We start from the raw sequence: 21484 nt of genomic DNA, 5'->3' as shown, positions 1-21484 counted from the left end.
GCTTAAACCATGTCCCTACAAAGGATGTAAACTCATCCTTTTTATGGTTGCATAGTATTCCATGGTGTATATGTGCCATGTTTTCTTAATCCAGTCTATCATTGATGGACATTTGGGTTGGTTCCAAGTCTTTGCTATTGTGAATAGTGCCACAATAAACATACATGTGCATGCGTCTTTATAGCAGCATGATTTATAATCCTTTGGGTATATACTCAGTAATGCGATGGCTGGGTCGAATGGTATTTCTAGTTCTAGATCCTTCAGGAATCGCCACACTGTCTTCCACAATGGTTGAACTAGTTTACAGTCCCACCAACAGTGTAAAAGTGTTCCTAATTCTCCAAATACTCTCCAGCACCTGTTGTTTCCTGACTTTTTAATGATCGCCATTCTAACTGGTGTGAGATGGTATCTCATTGTCGTTTTGATTTGCATTTCTTTGATGGCCAGTGATGATGAGCATTTTTTCATGTCTGTTGGCAGCATAAATGTCTTCTTTTGAGAAGTGTCTGTTCATATCCTTTGCCCACTTTTTGATGGGGTTGTTTGTTTTTTTCTTGTAAGTTTATTTGAGTTCCTTGTAGATTCTGGATATTAGCCCTTTGTCAGATGAGTAGATGGCAAAAATTTTCTCCCATTCTGTAGGTTGCCTGTTCACTCTGATGGTAGTTTCTTTTGCTGTGCAGAAACTCTTTAGTTTAATTAGATCCCATTTGTCCATTTTGGCTTTTGTGGCCATTGTTTTTGGTGTTTTAGATATAAAGTCATTGCCCATGCCTATATCCTGAATGATATTGCCTAGATTTTCTTCTAGGGTTTTTATGTTTTCAGGTCTAATATGTAAGTCTTTAATCCATCTTGAATTAATTTTTGTATAAGGTGAAAGGAAGGGATCCAGTTTCAGCTTTCTACATATAGCTAGCCAGTTTTCCCAGCACCATGTGTTAAATAGGGAATCCTTTCCACATTTCTTGTTTTTGTCATGTTTGTCAAAGATCAAATGGTTGTAGATGTGTGGTATTAGTTTTGAGGGCTCTGTTCTGTTTCATTGGTCTATATCTCTATTTTGATAACAGTACCATGCTGTTTTGGTTACTGAAGCCTTGTAGTATAGTTTGAAGTCAGGTAGCATGATGCCTCCAGCTTTGTTCTTTTGGCTTAGGATTGATTTTGCAATGAGGGCTCTTTTTTTGGTTCCATATGAACTTTAAAGTAGTTTTTTCCAATTCTGTGAAGAAAGTTATTGGTAGCTGGATAGGGATGGCATGGAATCTATAAATTACCTTGGGCAATATGGCCATTTTCACAATATTGATTCTTCCTATCCATGAGCATGGAATGTTCTTCCATTTGTTTGTATCCTCTTTTATTTCATTGAGCAGTGGTTTGTAGTTCTCCTTCAAGAGATCCTTCACATGCCTTGTAAGTTGGATTCCTAGGTATTTTATTCTCTTTGAAGCAATTGTGAATGGGAGTTCACTCATGATTTGGCTCTCTGTTTGTCTATCATTTGTGTATAAGAATACTTGTGATTTTTGCACATTGATTTTGTATCCTGAGACTTTGCTGAAGTTGCTTATCAGCTTAAGGAGATTTTGAGCTGAGATGATGGGGTGTTCTAAATATACAATCATGTCATCTGCAAACAGGGACAATTTGACTTCCTCTTTTCCTAATTGAATACCCTGTATTTCTTTCTCCTGCCTGATTGCCCTGGCCAGAATTTCCAGCACTATGTTGAATAGGAGTGGGGGGAGAGTGCATCTGTCTTGTGCCAGTATTCAAAGGGAATGCTTCCAGTTTTTGCCCATTCAGTATGATATTGGCTGTAGGTTTGTCATAAATAGCTCTTATTATTTTGAGATACGTCCCATCAATACCTAATTTATTGAGAGTTTTTATCATGAAGGGCTGTTGAATTTTGTCAAAGGCCTTTTCTGCATCTATTGAGATAGTCATGTGGTTTTTGTCTTTGATTCGTTTATATGCTGAATTACGTTTATTGATTTGTGTATTTTGAACCAGCCTTTCTTCCCAGGGATGAAGCCCACTTGATCATGGTGGATAATCTTTTCGATGTGCCGCTGGATTCGGTTTACCAGTATTTTATTGAGGATTTTTGCATCGATGTTCATCCAGGATATTGGTCTAAAATTGTCTTTTTTTCTTTGGTCGTGTCTCTGCCAAGCTTCAGTATCAGGATAATGCTGGCCTCATAAAATGAGTTAGGGAGGATTCCTTCTTTTTCTATTCATTGCAATAGTTTCAGAAGGAATGGTACCAGATCCTCCTTGTACCTCTGGTAGAATTCAGCTGTGAATCCATCTGGTCCTGGACTTTGTTTGCTTGGTAGACTCTTAATCATTGCCTCAATTTCAGAGCCTGTTATTGGTCTATTGATAGATGCAACTTCTTCCTCGTTTAATCTTGGAAAGGTGTTAGGTCTCCAGGAATTCATCCATTTCTTCTAGATTTTCTAATTTATTTCTATAGATGTGTTTATAGTATTCCCTGATGGTAGTGTGTATTTCTGTGGGATCTGTGGTGATATCCCCTTTATCATTTTTTTATTGCGTCTATTTGATTCTTACCTCTTTTCTTCTTTATTAGTCTTGCTAGTGTTCTATCAATTTTGTTGATCTTTTCAAAAAACCAGCTCTGGGATTCATTGAGTTTTTGAAGGGGTTTTGGGTCTCTATCTCCTTCAGTTCTGCTCTGATCTTGGTTATTTCTTGCCTGCTGCTAGCTTTCGAATGTGTTTGCTCTTGCTTCTCTAGTTCTTTTAATTGTGATGTTAGGATGTTAATTTTAGATCTTTCCTGCTTTCCCTTGTGGGCATTTAGGACTATACATTTCCCTGTACACACTGCTTTAAATGTGTCCCAGAAATTCTGGTATGTTGTGTCTTTGTTCTCATTGGTTTCAAAGAACATCTTTATTTCTGCCTTCATTTCGTTATGTGCCCAGTTGTCCTTCAGGAGCAGGTTGTTCAGTTTCCATGTAGTTGAGTGGTTTTGAGTGAGTTTCTTAATCCTGAGTTCTAGTTTGATTGCACTGTAGTCTGAGAGACAGTGTGTTATAATTTCTGTTCTTTTACATTTGTTGAGGAGGGCTTTACTTCCAACTATGTGGTCAATTTTGGAATAAGTGTGGTGTGGTGCTGAGAAGAATGTATTTTATATTGATTTGGGGTGGAGAGTTCTGTAGACGTTTATTAGGTCCACTTGGTACAGAGCTGAGTTCAATTCCAGGATACGCTTTTTAACTTTCTGTCTCGTTGATCTATCTAATTTTGACAGTGGAGTGTTAAAGTCTCCTATTATTATTGTATGGGAGTCTAAGTCTCTTTGTAGGTCTCTAAGGACTTGGTTTATGAATCTGGGTGCTCCTGTATTGGGTGCATATATATTTAGGATAGTTAGCTCTTCTTGTTGAATTGATACCTTTACCATTATGTAATGGCTTCCTTTGTCTCTTTTGATCTTTGTTGGTTTAAAGTCTGTTTTATCGCAGACTGGGATTGCAACCCCTTCCTTTTTTTGCTTTCCATTTCCTTGGTAGATCTTCCTCCATCCCTTTATTTTGAGCCTATGTGTGTCTCTACATGTGAGATGGATCTCCTGAATACAGCACACTGAGGTGTCTTGACTCTTTATCCAATTTGCCAGTCTGTGTATTTTAATTGGAGCATTTTGCCCATTTACATTTAAGGCTAATATTGTGATGTGTGAATTTGATCCTGTCATTATGATGTTAGGTGGTTATTTTGCTCGTTAGTTGATGCAGTTTCTTCCTAGCGTCGATGGTCTTTACAATTTGGCATGTTTTTGCAGTGGCTGGTACCATTTGTTCCTTTTCATGTTTAGTGCTTCCTTCAGGAGCTCTTGTAGGGAAGGCCTGTTGGTGACAAAATCTTACATTTTGTAAGAGATTTGTAAGCATTTGCTTGTCTGTAAAGGATTTTATTTCTCCTTCACTTATGAAGCTTAGTTTGGCTGGATATGAAATTCTGGGTTGAAATTCTTTTCTTTAAGAATGTTGAATATTGGCCCCCACTCTCTTCTGACTTGTAGAGTTTCTGCTGCGAGATCCTCTGTTAGTTTGATGGATTTCCCTTTGTGGGTAGCAAGATCTTTGTCTCTGGCTGCCCTTAACTTTTTTTCCTTCATTTCAGCTGTGGTGTTTCTGACAATTATGTGTCTTGGAGTTGCTCTTCTCAAGGAGTATCTTTGTGGCATTCTCTGTATTTCCTGAATTTGAATGTTGGCCTGCCTTGCTAGGTTGGGAAGTTCTCCTGAATAATATCCTGCAGAGTGTTTTCCAACTTGGTTCCATTCTCCCCGTCACTTTCAGGTACACCAATCAGACATAGATTTGGTCTTTTCACATAGTCCCATATTTCTTGGAGGCTTTGTTCCTTTCTTATTACTCTTTTTCTCTAAACTTCTCTTGTTACTTCATTTCATTCATTTGATGTTCAGTCACTGATACCCTTTCTTCCAGTTAATCCAACTGGCTACTGAAGCCTGTGCATTCATTGCTTAGTTGTTGTGCCATGGTTTTCCGCTCCATCAGGTCATTTAAGGTCTTCTCTACACTGTTTATTGTCATTAGCAATTCATCTAATCTTTTTTCAAGGTTTTTAGCTTCTTTGCAATGGGTTCAAACTTCCTCCTTTAGCTTGTTGAAATTTGATCGTCTGAAGCCTTCTTCTCTCAACTTGTCAAAGTAATTCTCCATCCAGCTTTGTTCCATTGCTGGTGAGGAGCTGCATTCCTTTGGAGGGGGAGAGGCGCTCTGATTTTTAGAATTTTCAGCTTTTCTGCTGTGTTTTTTCCCCATCTTTGTGGTTTTATCTACCTTTGGTGTTTGATGATGGTGACGTACAGATGGGGTTTTGGTGTGGATGTCCTTTCTGTTTGTTAGTTTTCCTTTTAACAGTCAGGACCCTCAGCTGCAGGTCTGCTGGAGTTTGCTGGAGGTCCACTCGAGACCCTGTTTACCTGGGTATCAGCAGCAGAGGCTGCAGAACAGTGGATATTGCTGAACAGCAAATGTTGCTGCCTGATCGTTCCTCTGGAAGCTTCGTCTCAGAGGGGTACTGAGCAGTGTGGGTTGTCAGTCTGCCCCTACTGGAGGGTGCCTCCCAGTGAGACTACTCAGGGGTCAGGGACCCACTTGAGGAGGCAGTCGGTGTGCTGGCATAACCACTACTCCTTTAAAAGTTGTCAGACAGGGACATTTAAGTCTGCAGAGGTTTCTGCTGCCTTTTGTTCAGCTATGCCCTTCCCCCAGAGGTGGAATCTACACAGGTAGTCACGCTTCCTTGAGCTGCAGTGGGCTCCACCCAGTTCAAGCTTCCCGGCCACTTTGTTTACCTACTCAAGTCTCAGCAATGGCAGGCACACTTTCCCCAGCCTCACTGCTGCCTTGCAGTTGGATCTCAGACTGCAGCACTAGCAATGAGTGAGGCTCCATGGGCGTAGGACCCTCTGAGCCAGGCGCAGGATATAATCTCCTGGTGTGCCCTTTGCTGAGACCGTTGGCAGTATTAGGGCGGGAGTGACCCAATTTTCCAGGTGCCATCTGTCACGGCTTCCCTTGGCTAGGAAAGGGAATTCCCTGACCCCTTGCACTTTCCGGGTGAGGTGATGCCTCACCCTGCTTTGTTTCACACTCAGTGGGCTGCACCCACTGTCCTGCACCCACTGTCCAACAAGCCCCAGTGAGATGATCCCAGTACCTCAATTGGAAATGCAGAAATCACCTATCTTCTGTGTCACTCACGCTGCGAGCTGTAGACTGTAGCTGTTCCTATTCAGCCATCTTCTTAAATTTCTTAAATGTCATCAATGAATTGTGTCAATCTCTTGACAAAAATGACATATTCAAATGAGTAAGTAACTAAGTGCACAGACACATACACACAGACTGATAGCCAAATAGATAGATAAATTTATCTAGATTTTTGAAATCAACATTTTATAAAATTTATATTCTCCCTTATGTTAACTATTACCTCATGAATAGAATTTTCACTTCATTTATTTATTAAAGTTTAAGGATCTAACCTCATGCATTTGTTTTGTTTTAATAAACACTAAACTTTTTTGCATAAAACATTATCTAGTTTTATTTCTTCCTTTTAGATCAAAACCCACAGTATTTCTGAGTCAAGTGATAAAAAAATGTGACATATTTGATCCATCTAGTCTCCAAATACATTGACATGTTTGGGCAAATATATATGAATTCATTCTTCTCTATAAACATCAGACTGACTTTGAATTTAACTTAACCCCTTGGTAGTACTAAGCAGCATCATCTTAAAGGTTATTCCAATTTGATAATCAACATACGTATTTAAATTTTAATTTCATTCTTATTTCACAATTTGCTGGTGAAGTTGAACATTGCACAATATTTTAAAATAGTCCTGTAGGAAGTCTCACATAAATCGAAATGTTCAACAAATGTACTTTTTAAGTATTTATTTAATTTATAGCATTTTTAAGGTAAGTCATAAATTTAAAGTAAGTCATATTCAATTATGCTAAAGAGAAAAATTCAATGAATTCACAATATTTATATTTGTTTTATATGAGTCTATGCTAGACATAAAATATATTCATTTTACTCACACAGTTTTTTAATACATATCGTTATTCCAAGCAAGAAACTAATTACAGTTACCTAGCATCTTAAATAATTTACAGTGATTTCCAACACTTTTCTAATGGAAAGTGTCAGTGATAGAGACACTCTTAATTTATCTGAGATGATACTTTTAAAATGAGAATGACTGCCAGTAATAAATTTTTGCATCTTATGTTTTACAAATAGTTTCAATACCAATATTTTATCTGTCCTACTCATTTTGTGAATTACCATAGGTTTTCAAAAATTATTTATAGACCCTTTTGTAATAATCTACTTGCTACATGACTTGGAAGCTTGAAAGAAACACTGCTGTGACCACTCAATCTCCTTCACAAGTTTTTTAGGACCAGCAGTCCCGTAGATTCTCAATGTTTGGTGAGAGACATGCTTAGATTGTGCTGTTCCTACAATGCGAAGCCAGATAACACTTTGACCAACTTCAGAAAAACTGGTAAGTACATTGAGAAACATATGTATATTAGTTTTTATGTGTTTGGTACACAAAACATTTCTCTGAAAATGTAGTAACTCTTTAGTCTTCAATATTTATAAATGTTAAGGATGTATTTTATAATATTGTCCTAGGTTGCCTCTTTAACTTAGATTTTAATGGTTCTAGCAAGTAAAGAAGCAAAAATAATAAATCATAATATTTTAGAAATCATATTGGAATTCTATAGCATATAAGACATAATCATTTAAGTTCCCCTAAAGAAAAGACATTAAATATTGTCATATGACAGTAACATTAATAATAGTCATAGTGTGAAATTCATATTTTGAGGATGTTTTTTGTTCAAAAATACCTATACCTATTATGTTATGCTTTTTAAAATGTGTTTTATGTTATGTATGTGTACGTTTTTAAAAACTTGTCATTAAGGTAAGTGGATCTCTAATCACACAGTGTGAGATCTTTGTAAATAGCTGCCTTTTAAAGACAATCAAGAAACTTGTGTGGTATCATAAGTGTTAATCAGTAATCAACTTTTGACACAGAGCACTGATTATTTGTTTTATAAAAGAAATAGACACATAATTAATAATTTTAATAATTAAGATAATAATTAGCTGTGGAACGCTTGCTGATACAATGATAATCTGAATTATGTGTTCTCAAATTCTGATATTCCTAACTAAATAGGTTATAGGCCAGGTGTGGTAGCTCACGCCTGTAAGCCCAACACTTTGGTTGGCCAAGGAGAAAGGATCACTTGAGCCTAGGAGTTCGAAACCAGCCTGGGCAACATAGTGAGACCCCATCTCTACAATAAATAAAAAATTTAGCCAGGCATTGTGATATGTTTCTGTAGTCCCAGCCACTTGGGAGGCTGAAGTGGGAAGACTGCTTGAGCCCGAGATGTCAAGGCTGTAGTGAGCCTTGATTGCTCTACTGTACTTTAGTTTGGGTAGAGAAAAACACTTTCAAAGCAAACAAAACAAACAAACAAAAACAATAGAATTATAGAGGTTTTATATAATTTTATTTTTCATAGAATTGGAAATATTTGATCTTTGATCAATAATGAGGTATTTAAGTTGCCCATTGCAGCAGACTCTTATTTCTAGAGAACATCACTATATCTTTCTTCTTACATGTTCTGCAACGTGAACTTGTCTCTTTCCTATCAAGAGATAGAGTCTATTTCTTGACTTACTTTAATGTGAACCAATAAAGTATTTGAGAAGAGAAGCTGGACCAGTATCACTTTAAATGGCCTGGAGGCCGTATTTGCTAGGAGCCCTACGGTAAGTATAATTACCCTGAGACAAACAGACCATAGAAAAAAGCCCAAGTCTCATGCATCCCTTAGAAAATGAGATGAAATACAGAGAAAGGAAGAAAAAAGGCCCTTAGACTAGATGTTTAAGTGAGGAAACCATGTGGAAATGAATCCCCAGTGGCACACACTCCATCTCCTGTCACATGAATCAGATATGCACCACCGGCTGGGCCCTTCCACAAAAACATAAGCAAATGAAAATTTACATTTTAAACCACTAAATTTTGACTGGTTAGTTATGCAGCAATTGACTTGTAAGACAGTTATGCTCACATGGAAGAAATATAAAAACAAAAATATAGTTGATCAAATTCTATTAATAATATAGGAATAATAGATCAACAATTGAAACTAGACTGTGCAATGCACTTTTATTATTTCCTGACACTTTAATACTTCTTTTTCAGAATCTGCCATTTCCCTCATCTGATGTTGTCAATGCTATCATTGCCCTGCATTCATTTTTGTAGGTGAATGACCCAGCATAGCCAGTAATATGCCACTCCTCCTAGATATACTGATCACATTAACAATTACACAAACATAGATAGTAAGGATCCTTTTTATGGTTTTATTACTGCTTCTAGGAAGGAAGGAGTCTCTGTTTTTGAGCTGGATGTAACTGATAACCCATTGATACTTGGATTGCTGATGTCTATAGTAAGGGCAACATGTGAAAAACCCCTGCCTGAGAACTAAGTGAAAAAAAATATATAATATGGATCAAAGTGAACAAGAAAGATACAGACAACAGATGACATCTTTTGAACTCCTGGACCCACTTATGCCTAAAGCAAGAGCTTTCCCTTTGATTTCAAAGTTATGCGAGCTGCAAAATATTTTTTTTTTCTTGAACTGGTTTAACTGCCTTTTTACTATTGAAAACTAAAGTCCTGACTAACCAAATGACATGGACCCTATGTGATCTGCGAATGTGAAGGAGTAACAGAGATCTTGCCTATCATGAATGTACTATGAAGTTCAATATAGGTTGAAGATTGTACCAATATTTATTTCAAAACAACTATTGGGCATCTAATATGTGCAAAAATTTTCACTAGACATATAGAGGTATGTGTATGTGTATATATATGTATATGTATGCATATGTGTGTGTATATACATATACACATACGCATATATATATGCCTATATTATATATGTTCTCAATGATTGACCATCTGTTGGGAATTTTTATGTTATTATATACTATAAAAGCTATTGGTTCCAAAAGTATGAGAATTTTGAGAGAAAAGTGTCATTACAAAGCATTTCCATGGGAACATATAATTAGTAGACACTAGGAAGCTAAAACTTCCACTTAGTATGAGCTCTTTATGTTCTTAATTATCAATGTGGAACTCTACAACAAATTAGAAGAGTGGTCTTTTCCTTTCTTTCCATATACCCAAAGCAATTAGTATTTTTATTTTCACTAGCTGACCTCATGGGGTGTATGTCTAAAGGCTATAGTGTCTGCCTTTCACAAAGATTTTCTAAATTCCTTTATTTCAATTGCAGTAAAGTTTTCAATTTCATAACAGGTTATCTCCCTCCTACCACACATATCATATCCTTGTACGGTCTACAGATTTTTCTGCAAAAAAAGAAATTTTTGAAAGAACTTCTATTTCTGATGAATAAATTAGAATTTTCTTTTGAAAATATATAATTTACAAATAAAGCAATATATATACATATATACTAAAAAAGTAATGAAATATACATAATTGTAGACACATCCTTTATTTTTTCTCTAGTAACTTATTCTAGTAATTTCATAAATGAATCTGGATTTCCATGAAAACAGACTGCTAACCATTTTTAAATAAAATTTTAATTATATTATAAACTCTAAACATTAATTAGCAGCCGTCAACAGTGACCTAAATCTTTTCTTTTCCCCAAGCAACTTCACTTCTTATTCATATAATTCTATATTTTATTTATAAAGAGCAATCTGAAACAAATACATAAAAGTACTATTTCTGGGTAACTTAATAAAATTATTCTATTAAATGTTTATTGAAAGTTACAAAAATTAATAATGTTCATTGATTTCCATTAAAGGTTACGTGGAAAAAACTGTAGATGTACATATACAGGTAGGTGCTTCCCAATTAACTCTAGTTTAGCAGAATATAGAGTATATATATAATCTATGTCAATGTTAATTGAAATACATAATGACTTTCATATCCTTCTGCATCTGATGTTTTCAAGAATAATAGCAAATTGGAAATATTTACATAATAAGAATTTTTACACCATTATTTCTTTCAAATTTATTCTTTTTTTTTTTTTTTTTTTAGAGTTTCGCTTTTTTCGCCCAGGCTTGAGTGCAATGGCGTGATCTCGACTCACAGCAACCTCTGCCTCCCGGATTCAAGCGATTCTTCTGCCTCAGCCTTCGTAGTAGCTGGGATTACAGGCGCCCGCCACCACACCCAGTATTTTTGGTAGACACTGAGTTTCACCATGTTGGCCAGGCTGTTCTCGAACTCCTGACCTCAGGTGATCTACCCACCTCGGCCTCCCAAAGTGGTGGGATTACAGATGTGAGCCACCACGTCAGGCCAAGATGGTGAAACCCTGTCTCTACTAAAAATACAAAAATTAACCAGGCTTGGTGACAGGCGCCTGTAAGTCTAGCTACTCTGGAGGCTGAGGCCGGAGAATCGTTTGAACGTGGGAGGCGGAGGTTGCCGTGAGCAGAGATCACACCATTGCTCTCCAGCCTGGGCAACAAAAGTGAAACTCCGCCTGAAAAAAAAAGAAAAAGAGAAAAAAAGAAAAGTAAACAAATGTTAGAAGCATACTGTTGAAAGTTATAGAATATTAGTAACATATGGCTCAACTATTTGTTAGGGTTAAAAATGCAAAAGTGTTGCAGAATTATAAAATATTCTCTTTTTTTTATTACTACCTTGATTATAGGTTTGATTTTACATTTACTGAATGTCCGTGCTAAAGTATTAGGTTAACAGATTGTACATGTTATTGTGTTTCTGAACTAGTTATTTAATAAATCTTGTATTAATGATGCCAGAATTTATTCTATAAAGAGTGAACTGGCCCTCTGCAGCATTAAGACTGAACGGGCTTTCTGTTACACAGGGTGAACAGACCCTCTGGCCCTCCGTTTATCTCCAAAAGAGATGCACCTTGATAAGGACTTTATTCTAGTTGAAGTTAAGTAATGAGATGGGAGAAAATTAATTTTATAGTTAAGCAACAGCTCTCAATGCATATTTAAGAAGAAATTATCATCCCTATATTATTTAAGAGGTTTACTCTGGCTTACATTGTTTTAGAAAAACTTCGAATGAATTAGGCCTATATGCTTACACTTATTGTATGTATCTTCAAATATATTTAATGCTAGTTGTATGTTTACTTTTGATCTTTCTTGCCTTTTCAATGTGGATCAATGTCAAAATTGTTTATCTGCTTATACTTTATAAACTTCAAAGTATCTAGTACACAGATAAGTCTAACAGATAATTTTCACTACAAATTTGACTTGTTGACTTTTTTTAGCAGTAGGAAGTAAAGAAAAAAGTTTCTTCCAGATTTCCTTATCTGTAGGCTAAACTATTATCTACTGCTGCCATAATTACTGAAGTTCTTTGAACTGAATTTGTTTTTCCCCTTTCTGTCCCTTATCTCCACCCCAAAGCCATTTTATTAAAATTACAAGTCTTAACAAAACTTCTTTTTGAGTAATTCCAACATACTTATATAAGTTTCTTTGGGGTTTTGTTCAATTAAAAATATCATATGAGATATATCAAATTAGGAGCTAATACCTAGAACATTTATACATAATTATTTAAAAAGTTATAAATAAGGCATATTTGTGCTTAGGACCAACCTAAGTCTAAATTTTTAAAAGAAAGTTATATGAAATATTGTAGGCATTTATAAAAGATCACATAGAACAATTAAAATTGGTTTTTCAGATTTACTTAAAAGCTATTTAGCTTTCGGAGGAATGAGCTAGAGTTGAGCTGCATGAATAAACAATGCATCAAGGAATACAAACTGATGTGGGAAATAATTATTAATAGGATAGCTTGAACAATATCTCATTAAAATAACTTTGAAGTCAACCGAAGTTAAAAAGTAACTTCTCAGAAGTCTGATAAGTTAAAATTCACTTTAAGAAGATAAATATATAAAACTTTAAAAAATTAACTGAGAATGAATTACAGGAGCATTTTTTTCCCTTAAGTTAGGGGTAGAAATGTATGACCATAATGTCTTTATAAAATCTGTTCTAGTGTCACTCTGAGGACTCCAGAAAATGATTAGTTATGGTCTTTTCCTCTTAATTGAGATTTAGTTTGATTTTATTTGAATAAATTAGCCTATGCTGTGTGTTATTGTAAATGCTCCAGTGAACACACACATTTTCAAATTGCAACTGAATTCAACTGATGCATTGCCATGAAGGTACCTTGATGATGCAGTCTAACATTATATAGAAGCTCAATTTAGTTTCTCATTAAAGAAAATTTCATGCAAGAAAAAAATTTACCTATCATGCTAGTGGATTAATATCCTTTTGGAATATTTACTCTATTTATATTTCTAACTTGGAGTGTTGTATCCTGAAATGTATAAGGGACTTTTAATGGAAATTAAAGGAAAAAACTGTATTAGTTCATAAATAACTAACTTTAAAAATTATAGTCACTGTAAATATGGGCACCACAGGTGATGTGAACAAAGAAAGGTCTGCCAGGAATTCAGTAAACTGGAGACAGTGAAATGGTGTTGGTACTAGCAGCTTTTAAAAATTGAAGATGTTTTGAATTTAAATTTAAAAAATAAACATTGGCTTATAATTTTGGATTGCATAGGCAAAGCAAAGAAGCTTTGATCTACCAGTAGATACCCAGGTAAGCATATTGAAAGACATTCTTAAAATATGTAGTGGGCCACAGGAGACTTAACAGCATGATGAGGTTATCATTCTGTTGATGATGTCCAGGTTGGATTACAGCAGCGGCAGTCCTCAAATGAGTTCATTCTAGGACCATTTATACTTTTAAAAATTATTGAAGACCTAGGAGTGGCTTTGTTTATGTGAATTATATTTCTTTAGATTCACAAATTGGAAATTAAAATGGAGAGATAATTGAAATCATTATTTATTTACTAATTAAAAAATAACAAAAATTAACTACATGTTAATTGGCATATTTTTATGAAATGTAACTATATTTTTCAAACAAAAGAAAATTTACTGAAGTGAGTGATATTGTTTTACATTTTTGAACTCTCTCAAATAAACAGCTTAATACAAGATCATTACATGCTCTTATTTCCTCTGCATTAAATGTGTTGCTATATAATATTTTGAGTGAAGTGTACCAGGAAAATTTGGACTCTACACAGATACTTCATGGAAACAGAGAACACAGGTACCTCCAGAGATCCTCAGATCACATATTAAGAACCACTGAATTAGAGGAAAGATGGGCGCCAACTAAATATAAGACTATGATAACACTTGGGCTGTTAGGTAAAAAAGTGCAAACCATTTCGTCCAACTGCTTAATGAAGAAATATGTATTTTTTAATTAGCCCAGGCTTAATTTCAAAGTAAAGACATTTTAAAGTCTCTTATGTGAACCCTGGGTTATAACTGAATATAAATTAAATAAGTTTCATGTCACTACAAGTAACGGAATTATTGTCATTTAAAGAAAATTCTGGAAAAGTAGTATTAAGAACATGCTTAATGTCGTTAGGTTTCTTCCTTTGTAATAAGCCAGAGACAACATAAGAAGAAATATTCACCTTACCCCTATTAGTGTCTTTACACCTCTCATGGAAGTGAATACTCAGTTGTAGCCTAGCATTTTCATAGTGACATAGTATATAAATATGTGTTTTATATTAAAGTGATTTATTACTTTACATCTTCTGTATCTCCAATCTGCCTCATCTTTCTCCAACATCTGTCTCATCACTGTATTCATCAAATTATTCTCCCTAGTAGTATTGTTGATTATTTACTTAATTATGTCTCATTACCACCTAATTATTTGTGTCGTGTCAGCTAAAGGCTCTACTTCTTAAGCAAAGATGAGCATAGTCTGCTGATTTAGCATTTCTCTTGTGCGATTCAACCAGTCCATCAGATTGTAATCAGAGTGTAATACTGATTTCTCTTCGATAAATTTTAGTCAATGTAAATATGGACACCAGAGGAATAGACTCTGTAGGAATATAGAATATATTGATTCTATTATAGATTATATAGGAGTATAGAATCTATAATTCTTGTAGATTTCACGACTATCCATATTAACTACACCTGCTTATAAGTCAAGCTTTCTACTTATACTTTTTAGATTTCAGACTGGTGTAACGGTATGCACTTTACAGAAGACACAGAACACTTATACATGTGCAAAGTATCTGTATAAATAATCAAATAAATAATAAGGAAAAAGAGTAATGGGAATAAGGCTTCATAAAAAGAAAAATAATCACTTTTCTCTCAAAGTACATAGCTGTATATGATTTCAATTTGAGTTGCTGTCTTGGGAAATCTATACTCTTTGTTCATATGTGTCTTATTAGCTACATCTTTTATCAGCTTTCTCCTGTGCCCTTACAGAACTCTGTATTGAACTATTGTGCTGCTTCATTGCTTTAACCATTGATTTTGGGCAGAGGGTCCCCAATGTATATTTGTATTTCTTTACCCTAAATCTAACTGGGAACATAACCGAGATTTTCACCTTTTCTCACCTCTTTCTAGATCTAAATGTTCTTTGTATTCCTATCAGTAGAATTTGGATCATGTATTCTACTTGCTGTGCATCAAGTATGTCAACAGTGTTCAGACCATTATTTTTGTTACCACGCTAAAAAGTGCTCAACTCATTCAAACACCTGTCATTTTATCTCCTGTAAAGCAGAGGTGGCTTTGGCCATTCTGTTTAAAACTATTGATACAGCTGATAGATTAACATTCAGATCCATGAATGCTAAAAAGTTTGAGAATCTTTATTCTTTTATGCCCCTCTGCTTTTCTTTTTTAAGAATTCCATAGCCAAATAGAAAGAATCGTGTTAAAGCAGTTTAGGGTTAAGTCAGCCAGCACAATAATTGTCACAGCCTATGGCAGAGCAAGGAGAGATGGTGAGGATCGGCTGTTATGCAGATAACTTTGAAGTTAAAGGAAAGTGACCCTTGAAAGTTGGTAGTGGGGAAAGGAAAATGGGAAACAGTTTAATTCCATACAAAGATGTAAGTAGGGTAGCTGCTTCAGTCACTGTCAGGACAAAAACATAGCTAGAAATTTTCAGGGGCTTCAGCAGACAAACCAAATGAACTGACCAGGTGATTAAAAACAAATGAATAAAAAAGGATTCCAACTAATGCATGCAAACCTGTGCACTGTGCCCTCAGTGTCTGATTCATTCAGCCTCGTGGGATATCGAAACACCCCTTTCAGTGCTTTAATTTGACATGATGCAAATTAAATGTATTTCACATTGACGGAGTACATAAAATGGTCAGGTAATGAAGGTGGGCAGACTGTCACCTGAATAGAAAGTATAAGTGGTTTTCAAAAAGTGGCCACGTGGGTTCATAATTCCTAATCAAATGCTACAGAATCAGAAAGCTCTGGAGATTGAAAGAATTTGCAACTCGGTTGACAGCAAAACCTGACCCCACATAAAACCATTGGATAGAACTGATGTAACTTGATGTTTGACCGTTGTTTACCTAATCTTATATAGATATTTTTGTCCAACTGTAAAAACTAAGCATTTGACCAAACTAAGGTTTGGTCAAGGACTGCTACACAACATACTACATATATGTATGATACTACGTTACTGAAATCTGAAAAATTGCAAATATGAAATATATGTCACCACAAGATGTTTGGATCAATCATAGTAGGTATATAGGCCTGTATAGCTGTGATTGTTATAGAAGAGGACTCCATGACCCTCTAGAATCAATGAAAGAGGGAGATCTCTCCTTTAGCCTCACTGCCCATGGCAATGAGTTGTTTTTATTGGAAAACTATAATCAGTCCCAAGTGAATGTGTTTCGTAGGAAAGAGTATCTTCTCTAAAATTACATGTTTCCATTCTAGAATCCAAGAGGAAAAATAGTGGATATATGTGTATGTCTCATATATATATATATATATGCATTTTTTACAGTAAATGATCAAATTAAAAACCATTAAGTTCTATCTGTTCTCCTTATGATCAAGAAAACATTCTGATGTTTCAGGTTTCACATCCAGGTATGACAGATTTTGCTGTTACTGATGTTTGTCTTTAAAATTTCCCAGGGCAAAATACATTATACATATAATGAGTCAGAAATGATCGTTATTCATTTACAGGCCCTCCAGTTAGAGTGAAATACTGTCATTTTTAGGTCATTGTATAATGATGTTTCTGGAATACGTGGTTTGAATAAAGTAACTTTCAGTGCCAAGGTTAATGTATCAACTTCAGGTAGTTGCTTTGTTGAATTTTGTTAAATATTCTTGAGCTTCTCTAACCCTCTGAGACAGACCAAAATGAAAAGGAATTTAATTAGAATGTGCTGGGAATGTAATGTGATATATTAAGTTTTTATTAAGAAAACTGCTGCTGAACCACAATGTTATTGGTTATGAAATTATCCTCCTAGATAAACAGAATACACATATGTGCAGATAAGCAGGGTGAATGTAAAGGGAACTTATCAAAAATACTAATTCAATGAAAGTTTACATCAAAAAGTGATTTTAAAAGAGGAAAGCTTTCCCATGCCATGCGAAGTTCAAAATTAAAACTCCTGTTTCATTTTAAAATCACTGTACAAGAGTGGTTATGCTGTGCCAGTTTTAGTCATTGGAATTCGGTACTCCTGTGATTAATTTCAAAGGCACATTGGTTCAGGGTTATTATTAGGTTAGTCTGTTAATGCAAAATCTGTCAAGAAGGCCTTGAAGTGGAAATCAAGCAGATGCATACAAAGTTCTGGTTTAAAATACCTTTAACCCAAGGATTTTACTATTTTGGTTTCATTTGTTAAAGGGAGCTCAAAATTAAGTAATTAATTCAGTTGAGCTGTTTTGTAGCAGCATGTCATACTTTTTTTAAGAATAAAACTCTAATACTTCTTAGAAAAAGCTCCATTTCATAAGTCTATGAATGTTAAAGAGTTAACATGTATTCGATTATTTTATTTATTTTATTAACAACAAATTAATCAAAATGCATGTAAATAACAGCATTCTGTATTAGGCCATTCTTGTGTTGCTATAATGAAATACCTGAGGCTGGATAATTTATCAAGGGAACAGTTTTAATTTATTCATGGTTCTATAGGCTTTACGAAAAGCATGATGCTGGCACCTGCCTCTGGTGAGACCTGTGGACGCTTACAATCGTGGCAGGAGGTGATAGGGAGTTGCATGCCACGTGGCAAGAGCAGGATCAAGAGAGTCAGGAGGTGTCACATTAAAAAAATGTTTAAGTTCTAGGATGCATATGCAGAACATGGAGTTTTGTTACATATATATACACATGTGGTTTGCTGCACCCATCAACCGGTCATCTACATTAGATATTTCTCCTAATGCTATCCCTCCTGCAACCTGCTTCCCTCAGCAGGCCCCGGTGTGTGATGTTCCCCTCCCTGTGACCATGTGTTCTAATTGTTCAGTTTCCACTTATGAATGAGAACATGTGGTGTTTGCTTTTCTGTTCTTGTGTTAGTTTATTGAGAATGATAGTTTCCAGCTTCATCCATGTCCCTGCAGAGGATATAAACTCATCCTTTTTTATGGCTTCATAGTATTCCCTGGTGTATATGTGCCACATTTTCTTTATCCAGTCTATCATTGATGGGCATTTGGGTTGGTTCCAAGTGTTTGATTTGTGAACAATGCTGTAATAAATACACACGTGCATGTGTCTTTATAGTAGAGTGGGCGAAGGATATGAACAGGGAGTGCCACACTTTTTTAAACAACCAGATCCTGTGTGCACTGAGCACGAGAACTCACTCATTATCATGAGGAAAGCACCAAGGCATTTAAGGGATCCACCCCCAAGAGCCAAACCCCTCCCACCAGGTCCCACCTCCAACACTGGGGATTACATTTCAACTTGAGATTTGTGGGGGACAGACACCCAAAACACATCACATACAAAAAGATAGAGATAAAACTCCTATACCACTAAGTTTTTTCTTTTCCAGAAATTTAAACTCTGATTTTTTTTTCTCTGTGTATGTGTGTGTTTTTTTTTTTTTTTCCCCTACCTCATCAGCTTCACTGACATTATCTACATGAATTTCATTTAAAATAGTCGTGGGTGGTTATCTCTTAAATAACGAATCAATTTCAATAAAGCTGAAAGTCAGATAATTCAACACTACAGTATTTTATGTGATTTTAGATTAATATAATTCATTATTGAAATTACTGGAGTAATTATTTAATTTTACTTTTAGCTTAGTTCTATGTAAATATGGGTAATGCCATAAGATAATCAACCATGATACTTTATTATCACTTTGACTGTATCAGTCATCCACTATTTTAAATCAATCACCTAACTAGAGAATTTTTATAGCGCTTTTTAAACTTTTATAATTGTTAATTTAATATAGAATAGTTTATCTTTTTGACTGGAACTCTGTTAAAAGTATTAAAACTTCATTTGATTTTCTTATAATTACTAAGTTACTTTTCTTAAAGTAACTGGTTCATCTTAAGTTTTCTTTAAAAATGTCAACTATATTTTCTCAAAAGTAAACGTATACTAGACCATATTTAGTATAAACCTGTACAAATTTTAAACCATTTCCCCTCAAGAACTATGGCCTCTTTGATAAATTGGTGTGACTTTCAGTGCCTGTGTTTAAGAACGCTTAGTACATCTATTAAACTACACTCTTAATTTTAAATGTAATGAAAAAAATGAAGATATCTACCATATATGAAATCGTTATTTTCCTTATGCTTGCATAAATAGTGTTTTTTCAGTTTTCTTTTCTCAAAACTCCTATTACTGTTGATGTAGGTATACATTAAGTGACAAGCACATTATTTTAAGAATACATCAAAAATAATATGTTATTATATTAATCCAGCACAATGTTTTTATCAATTCAAAATTTTACCTTTTCTAATGGTAAGACACCACAGTATCTTCCTTAAATTATCTCAAAATTTAATAATTCACAGTCAAAAATTAAAAACCAGGTAAGAATGCAAAGCACCATGAGCGAGAGCCAGAGAAAAAACAAAACAACAACAACAAAAAGAACAAAAATAGGAGCAGAAACCACCAGGCAGAATCAGAAGATATTGGACTAATGAGGTAATGGACAGAAAATAATTATATTTTACATGAGGGGAAGATATTAAAAATTTGTTGGAGAGATTAGCATAATTAAAATTTGAAGTGGTATATTTATAAGTAGTAGTTTTGTCTTTATTATTAATTAAAACATATTTTGACTTTAGAGGATGTGCTTTGAACTTTCAAAGACAAAAAAGGATGAAAACTGATTCTTTATGAATTCTTTTTTTTCCTATGAAAGACTGTTATTTTCAAAGTCTTGTATTTTGGTAACACTCATTGACAGTGTCTGATTAGAAGTAATGCCAGCAGATTATCAAATCACTGCCCTTTCCTACTTTCTTGGAGTCATTTTCAACAATTCATTTTAACATCTGTATATTTTGTTTCATGTTAGTATTTGCTAGCCAAAAAATTGATAACAAGAGAAGATATAATTCAATGTAGTTAATTTATTTATGAATACAAATGTTATTGTTGATAATCCACTTTTATCAAATATAGTAGAAATGTTTGTATTTCCCTGTGTTTGTATGTATTTGTCTTTGCACTTGTCATTCACCTAATTCAGATGAAAATATAAATTATAATAAGGTATACAAATAAGTAGTTTAAACAATATCTGAGGAATTTATTAAAATACTAATTTTATATTATTTAAAATGCATAATCATAGATACTGTATTTATCCTACTTAAAGTCTGTAAAATGCTGCTATATATATATATACACACGTATGTACATATCTGTAAATATTTTAAATGCATGATTGCAAAAGAGTAAAGACTGAGCAGAGAAAAAATAGTACATGAGATTATTGAGATGTAGACTAGTACTAAAACTACATTTTATCTGAAGGGTACACATCCACAATGGGTGAGCCTGAGCTTAGTTTTGAAAAATACATGATGAGAGGTAATAAGAAATAAGTTAGAAGTTTAAGAAAAGACTCCAATTCAAAACTAGCACACCAAAAGTAAAGCAGTATAAAGGAGAAAAATAAATAAAACAGTTTTCTTATTTTCTTAGATTTGGTGGTAAGTGGGTGGGGGAAATAAGGTCCTTGATAAATTGTAATAACAAGTTGATTTTCTTCACAGAGTTTACAGTTGGATCTTCTCTATGTATTTGAAAAATAAAATAAGTGGAGAATTTAAAGTGATGCCCTCATGGTAAAAACTTGGGAGATGACAGAGAAAAAAGGCACGTTCTGACTGGAGAACTGAAATTCTAGCAAGTTCAAATAAATTCTCTCAAAACTTTAATAATTCACAGTCAAAAATTAAAAAGCAGGTAAGAATGCAAAGCACCATGAGCGAAAGCCAGAGAAAAACAAAACAAAACAAAACAACGACGACAACAAAAAAGAACAAAAATAGGAGCAAAAATCTCCAGGCAAAATTAGAAGATATTGGACAAATGAGATAATGGACAGAAATTAATTATATTTTATATGCTTAAAGAAATAATGTGCCTAAAAATAAAAAAGAATGTACACAGTTTTTGAAAAATCAATTTTCAAAATGAACCAATTAGAATTTTCAGAACTCAGTAAGTTATGAGGATATGTAGACAGTATAAAAAGACTTAAAAATTCAGAATAATTCAGAGAAAGAAAATGAACTACATACAAATACTTTTTAGACTTATAATTTCCTTATAAATAAAAATGCATGTCAAAGGTCAATA

The 21484-nt window shown here is 34.4% G+C and overlaps 1 pseudogene; it reads left to right on the top strand.

Annotated features, from left to right (window-relative positions):
- Positions 1–7047: 7047 nt before the first annotated feature.
- LOC112611146 overlaps positions 7048–21484 on the top strand; it is a 60434-nt pseudogene continuing 45997 nt past the window's right edge.

Source organism: Theropithecus gelada, chromosome 17, assembly GCF_003255815.1.
Source record: "Theropithecus gelada isolate Dixy chromosome 17, Tgel_1.0, whole genome shotgun sequence".
Taxonomy (NCBI): Eukaryota; Metazoa; Chordata; class Mammalia; order Primates; family Cercopithecidae; genus Theropithecus; species Theropithecus gelada.
The sequence above is the reverse complement of the archived record's forward strand: the minus strand, read 5'-3'. Positions and strand labels throughout refer to the sequence as shown.